Genomic DNA, 7,452 nt, shown 5'->3' with positions numbered 1-7,452 from the left:
ATTGTATTTCTATATACTAGCAGTAACAAATTAAAAACTGACATTTCAAAAAATATCATTTATAACTCTGACCACGTGGCTCAGTGGGTTGGGCATCTCACAGCACAGCGAAAGGTTGTTGCTTCAATTCCCAGTCAGGGCACATGCCTGGGTTGCAGGCCAGATCCCGGGTTGGGGTGCTTGGGAGGCAGCAGACCAATGCATCCCTCACACATCAATGTTTCTCTCCCTCTCCTCCCCTCGCTCTAAAAATAAATAAATAAAATCTTTTTTTAAAAGTACCATTTACAATACCTTAAAAAGGACATAAACACTTAAGCATAAATCTAATAAAATATGTGCAATATCTGTGTGTTGAAAACTGTAAAAGACCAATAAAAAAATCAAAGACTAAAGTAAACGGAGAGACATGCAGGCTTATGGATTGGAAGACTCAATATAGTTAGGATATCAGTTCTTCCCAAAATGTTTTACATATTCAACACTATTCCAATTGAAACTTTTATCAAAATCTTTTCTGGAATACTACTCAGCCATAAAAAGGAAGAAAATTTTACCTTTTGTGACAGCATGGATGGACCTGGGGAAAATTATACTAAGTGAAATAAGCCAGTCAGAGAAAGACAAATATCTTATGATTTCACTCATATGTGGAATCTAATGAACTGAACTAACAAGAAAAATAGAGACAGACTCATGGTAGAGAGCAGGCTGATAGCTATAGGGCAGGTTAGGGGGTGGAAAAGAAAAAAGACTCATGGACATGGACAACAGTGTGGTGATTATGGGGGGAAGGGGGTATAAAGTGAATAAATGGTAATGGAAAAAAACAACAGAAAAAGATTTTTTGGTGGCGGACTTCTGGCAAGATGGAGGAATAGGTGGACGCACCGTACCTCCTCGCACAACCAAGATTAGAACAACAATAATTTACAGATAGAATAACACTCAGAACTGATAGAGGATTTATCTGAATGGAAGTCGGACAGCCAAGAAGTTGAAGTAGACCTGTACATCCAGACTGGTAAGAGACGACGAGCCGGGCGGGCGCGGGGCTGGCGCGGGTCGGCGGCGCGTGGAGGTCAGGGAAAATTTGGCGCAAAATTGGCGCAACAGCCATCCGGGGTGCAAGAATGCAGCGGTGATCCCTGAGTACGCAAGCTGCGGCTGGCGGACCCAGTGAGGCAGCGATTGTGGACCAGGGCAGAGCTCGCAGCCCAGGATCCCAGAGAAGGGTCTGAGCCCAGGAGAACGGAACTACCGCCATTGTTCCGCCCCCGCCCCCACATATAACGTCACAATCTAGCGACTGGGGTGCCCAGCCCCGGTGAACACCTAAGGCTCCGCCCCCCACTGTAACAAGAGCGACCAGACTGGAAAAAAAAAAAGGAGAGGCAGGGAAAGACATAAGACATGTTTCCAACAGAACAGATCAGTCCCCCAGGACTCATCCTTTTGAGCGACCAAGAAATACCCAATCTATCCGATGCACAGTTCAAAACACTGGTGATCAGAAAGCTCATGGAATTGGTTGATTTTGGGCGCAATTTAGATGAAAGGATGCAGGTTACCATAAAAGAGATGCAGGAAGATACGCGGAGGAGAGCCAATAGTGAAAGGAAGGAATCTGAGTCTCAAAACAATACGGTGGACCAGAAGGAAGATAGAATCAACCAAGCAGGAAAGCAGGATGAAATAAGAATTCAAAAAATCGAGGAGAAGCTTAAGAGCATCCAGGACACCTTTAAACGTTCCAACATCCGAATTATAGGGGTAGCAGAATGGGAAGGGGAAAAGCAACAAGTTAAGCACATATTTGAACAAATAATAAAGGAGAACTTCCCCAGTCTGGCAAAGGGAACAGTCTTCCAAGAAATCCAAGAAGCTCAGAGAGCCCCAAAGAAGTTGGACCCAAGAAGAAACACACCAAGGCACATCATAATTACATTAGCCAAGGTAAAAATGAAGGAGAGAATCCTAGAAGCAGCAAGAGATAAAGGGACAGTAACCTACAAAGGAGTTCCCATCAGACTGTCAGCTGATTTCTCCAAAGAGACCTTACAGGCAAGAAGGGGCTGGAAAGAAATATTCCAAGTCATGAAAGACAAGGACCTACATCCCAGATTGCTCTATCCAGCAAAGCTCTCATTTAGAATGGAAGGGAAGATAAAGTGCTTTTCAGATAAGGTCAAGTTAAAGGAGTTCATAATCACCAAGTCCTTATTTTATGAAATGCTAAAGGGACTTATCTAAGAAAAAAAGATAAAGAAAAGACATGTATAGTAAAAGGACAGGAAACTCACAATTATTAACAACCACACCTAAAGTAAAACCAAAAAAGACTAAGTAAACAACTAGAACAGGAACAGAACCACAGAAATGGAGGGCACATGGAGGGCTAGCAGCAGGGGGGTGGGAGGAGGAGAGGGGGGAAAAGGTATAGAGAATAAGTAGCATAGAATGTAGGTTGAAAATAGATAGGAGGAGGGCAAGAATAGTACGGGAAATGTAGAAGCTAAAGAACTCATAAGTATGACACATGGACATGAACTAAAGGGGGGGAACGTGGATGGGAGAGGGGGTACAGGGTGGAGGGGAGAGAAGGGAGGAAATGGGACAACTGTAATAGCATAGTCAATAAAATATATTTAAAAAAAAGAAAAAGATTTTTTTCTGTAGAGGCAGATAAGCTGATTGTAAAACAATTTTGAAAAAGAGTAATGTTAGAGGATTCACATACTTGGTTTTAAAAATTACTATACAGCTACAATAATTAAGACAGTGTAATATTGAAGAAGGAATAAACACACAAATCAATGCAACAGAATAGAGAGTCCAAAAACAAACCCATTCAAAACAATCAATTGATTTTTGCACAAAGGTACAAAGGCAATTAATGGAGGAAAGATGGTCTTTTCACCAAATGATGTTGACATAACTGGACATCCATATGCAAGATAACCCTAGACCTAAACCCCATACCTTATACAAAATTGTACAAAAATAACTAAAAATTGTAATTATACAAAATTAACTAAAAATTTGTATTATACAAAATTAACTAAAAATCGACCATAGATCTAAATGTAAAACTATACAACTTTAAAGATTTCTTAAAATCCTCACTCAAGGGCATTTTTTCATTCCTTTTAGAGAGAAAGGAAGGGGGGGAGAGAAACATTGACATGAAAGAGAAATATTGATCAGTTGCTCCACACACCAGGGGTTGCATGCACCTGGACTGGAGATTGGACCGGCAATCTAAGCATGTGCCCTGACTGGGAATTGAACCCACAACTTTTTGGTTACCAGACAATGCTCCAACCACTTGAGCCACACTGGCCAGGACTAAAACTATAAAACTTTGGAAGAAAATATAAAAGAAAAATTTTGCAATGTGGGATTAGCCAAAGAGTTCTTAGTCATGACACCAAAACATGATCCTTAAAAGAAAAATCTAATAACTCGAATTTCATCAAAATTCATACCTTTTTCTCTGCAAAAGATATTCTTAATTGAAAGATATACCACAGACTTGAGAAAATATTTGCAAATCATATATTCAACATAGGACTTGCAACCAGAACACATACCGTGTGTGGCAAAAGTAGGTTTATAGTTGGTCATATGGAAAATAATACAATAATAAATAATAATACAAGAATAGCCCTGACTGGTATGTCTCAGTGGATTGAGCACCGGCCTGCAAACCAAAGGGTCACTGGTTTGATTCCCAGTCAGGGCACATGCCTGGGTTGCAGGCCAGGTCCCCAGTGGGGGGCGCTCAAGAGGCAACCACACATTGATGTTTCACTCCCTCTCTCCATCCCTCCCCCTCTCTAAAAATAAATAAATAAAATCTTAAAGAAGAAAGAAAGAAAGAATAAACACTGGCCCTGACCAGCATGGCTCAGTTGATTGGAGTATGATCCAGTAAACTGAAAGGTCACAGATTCTATTCCCCGTCAGGGCTCATGCCTCAGTTGTGAGTTTCATCCCCAGTCAGGGTGCATGCAAGAGACAACTGATGGATATTTCTCTCTCACATTGATGCTTATCTCCCTCTTTCCCTTACCCTCTCTCCAAAATCAATGGTCATGTACTTGAGTGAGGATAAAAAAAAACAAGAATAAACTCTGTTTCATGTACTCACAAATGTAAACCTACTCCTGACCCATCCTGGACATTACTCAATTAAAAAAAAATAAACAACCCCGTCAAAATGGGCAAAAGGTTTAAACAGACATTTCACCAAAAATGATATATGAATGGCCGAGTAGCCCATGAAGAGACGCTCAACATCATTGGCCATTAAGGAAATGAAAATCAAAACCATGATGAGATATAACTATACACCCATTAGAAAGGCAAAAAAATAAATAAATAAACAAACCAACAAATGATAACACCAAGTGTTGGTGAGAATGTGGAGTCACTGGAACTCTCAAATATTGTTGGTGAGAACACAAATGGTATGGCCATTCCAGAAAACAGTTTGGCAGTTTCCTAAAAGTTAAATATACACCGGCCTTATGACACAGCAATCCCAATCCCACACCATAGAGAAATGAAAACTTGTGTTTATAGAGCACTCTTTCCAATTTTTTTATGCTAGCTCAATTCATCATGACCAAAAAGTAGAATCAACACAAATGTCTTTCAACAGGTAAATGGATAAACTGCTTTACATGCATACAACAGAATACTACTCAGCAATAAAAAAATGAACTATTGAAACATTGATAACTTGAATGAATCTCAGAGGCAAGACAGTGAGTGAAATAAGCTAGCCTTAAAAAGTTACATTCTGTATGATTTTACTTATTTAACATTCTGGAAAAGGCAACTGTATAGCAACAGAGACACAAATTAGTGGTTGTCAGGGTGTGGAGGGATTGCTTCACAAGGACAACAGGAGGGAGTACTGGTGGTCATAGGACCATGGTGCATCCTGACTATGGTTATCATTACCCAAATGGATACCATCTTCAAAACTCAAAGAGCTCAAAATTTTTCTGTATGCTCATTTTATTTTTTATTATTTCTTAACATTTTTATCCTCACCTGAGGACACTTTTTTTTCATTGCTTTTAGAGAAAGAGGGAGAGGGAGAGACAGAGACAGATTGATGTGAAACAGAAACATCAATTGGTTACCTCCATATGCACTCCAACTAGGGATTGATCCCCCAACCTAGATATGTGCCCTGACCGAGAATCGAACCTGTGACCCTTTGGTTTGCAGGAGATGCTCTAACCAGTTGAGCCACACCAGCCAGGGCCTGTATACTCATTTAAAAAAAAATCTTAAAAGGCTAACATTCATGTAAAGAAGGGAAAATACAGACATATATGCTTATATACAAATGCCTCTTCTCTGTAAATACACAAAAGTGAGTCATAGTGGCTGCCATGGCAGGGGGAGGAAGAGGGCAACTGAGGCTCAGGGACTGGAAGAGCGATTTTCCTACAATAAGATAAATTTACTATTCAAAAACATTTTTAATTAAAAATAGAAACATGGGTGCATATGAATATATTGGAAATAAATATGCAAAAATTATAAGAGATATTTTGCTTATAAGTGGGATATAGAGTTTCCTTTGGGGAAGTTTTGAAGATGGATGGTGGTGGTGGTTGAACACCACTGTGAATGTGTTTAATAATACTGCACGGTATACTTAAAAGTGGCTAAAATGGTAAATTTTACATTATGCGTGTTCACCACAATAAAAAACAATCTAATCAGAATGTTAGCAAAAGATTTGAACAGACACTTCACCAAAGATGGATGGCAAGTAAGTAAATATCATTAACTATTATAGAAATGCAAGTTAAAGCCATGAGGAATACTGCTACACATTTATTAGAATGGCCAAAATTTAAAAATTAATATCAAGTGCTGGCAAGGATCCAGAGCAAGTGGATGTTTTATACATTGCTGGAGGTATTAAAAATACGGGGTCTGGCAGAAGTAATGCCTATTTGGCTGTGGTTGGTAGGGTAATAACATGGGTGTAATAATTTATAGTTTTAATTTGAACATTTCACCTAAAATGTCGTATGGTGTGCTTGAGTGTGATATTGTTATGTTACAGAGTTACATGCTAATGATTTTGTAATAAAAAAGGGGCATTATTTGTGCTGGTCCCTGTAGTATGGTCATTCTGTGAAAAACAGTCTAGCAATTTCTTAAAAGTTAAACATACACTTACTGTACAACTGTAGCTCTGGGTACTTACATGAAGAAATGAAAACTTATATTTCAAGCATAAACCTGTAAACCAATGTTCATAGCAGCTTTATTGGTAATAGCTAAAACTGGATACAACCCAAATATCCTTCAATGGATGACTAGATAAACTGATTGTAACTATCCTACAAAAATTCATCAATAAAAAGAAATGGCCCTGGCTGGCATAGCTCAGTGGACTGAGCGCAGGCTGCGAACCAAAGTGTCGCAGGTTCGATTCCCAGTCAGGGTACATGCTTGGGTTGCAGGCCATGACCCCCAGCAACTGCACATTGATGTTTCTCTCTCTCTCTCTCTCTCCCTCTCTCTCTCTCTCTCTCTCTCTCTCTCTCTCTCTCTCTCTCTCCCTCCCTTCCCTCTCTAAAAATAAATAAATAAATCTTTAAAAAAAAGAAATGAAATGTTGATACACATGGCTTGAATGGATCTCAAGGGCATTAGACTGACTGACACTAGGCAATGTCAAAGAGTTACATATGATGTGAACCCATGTATAAAACATTCTTGAAATAACAAATATCCTGCTTGAGAAGAGATCAGTGGTTGCCAGGAGTTAGGGGAAGGGGTGGGGTGTGATTATGAGGTAATGCGACAGAGCTTCTTTGTGGTGATGGAACACTGCTGTATTCTGACTGTGGTGGTGGTGATGTGAATCTGTACATGTGATAAAATTCTATAGTACTATATACACACAAAAGAATGAGTATAAAATTGGTGAAAGCTGAATAAAGTCTATCTCTACTTCAGTTAATATTGTACAAAATTTGGGAGTTTTGATAATGTGCTATGATTATATACTATCACTGGGCAAAGCTGGGTGAACTCTGTACTATTTTTGTGACTTTTTGTGAGTCTTACATTTTTTCAAAAGAATCATAAGACAAAAAAAGAGTAAACCACTTCACAATTAAAAACACAACGAATCTCAAAAACATTTCCTGAGCTAAAGAAGACAAAAACATAAGATACATCTCATAGTTCCCTTTAAGTTCTAAAACAGGCAAACTAAAATATGATAAGGGAAATCAGATCTGTGGTTGCTTGTGTGGCAATATGTGGGAAATGACTGGAAGGAAACATGAGGGAACTTTCTGGGGTGGTAGAAATGTGCATTTTACTGAGGTTAAGTTACATCTAAAAAGTTGGGGGGTGGGAGACAAAAGCCCTCATTAATAAATCTTGCTTGCAATGCATATACAC

Source organism: Phyllostomus hastatus, unplaced genomic scaffold, assembly GCF_019186645.2.
Source record: "Phyllostomus hastatus isolate PE091 unplaced genomic scaffold, TTU_PhHast_1.1 phas_contig_16, whole genome shotgun sequence".
In the NCBI taxonomy this organism is placed as follows: Eukaryota; Metazoa; Chordata; class Mammalia; order Chiroptera; family Phyllostomidae; genus Phyllostomus; species Phyllostomus hastatus.
Note: the sequence above shows the minus strand (reverse complement) of the source record.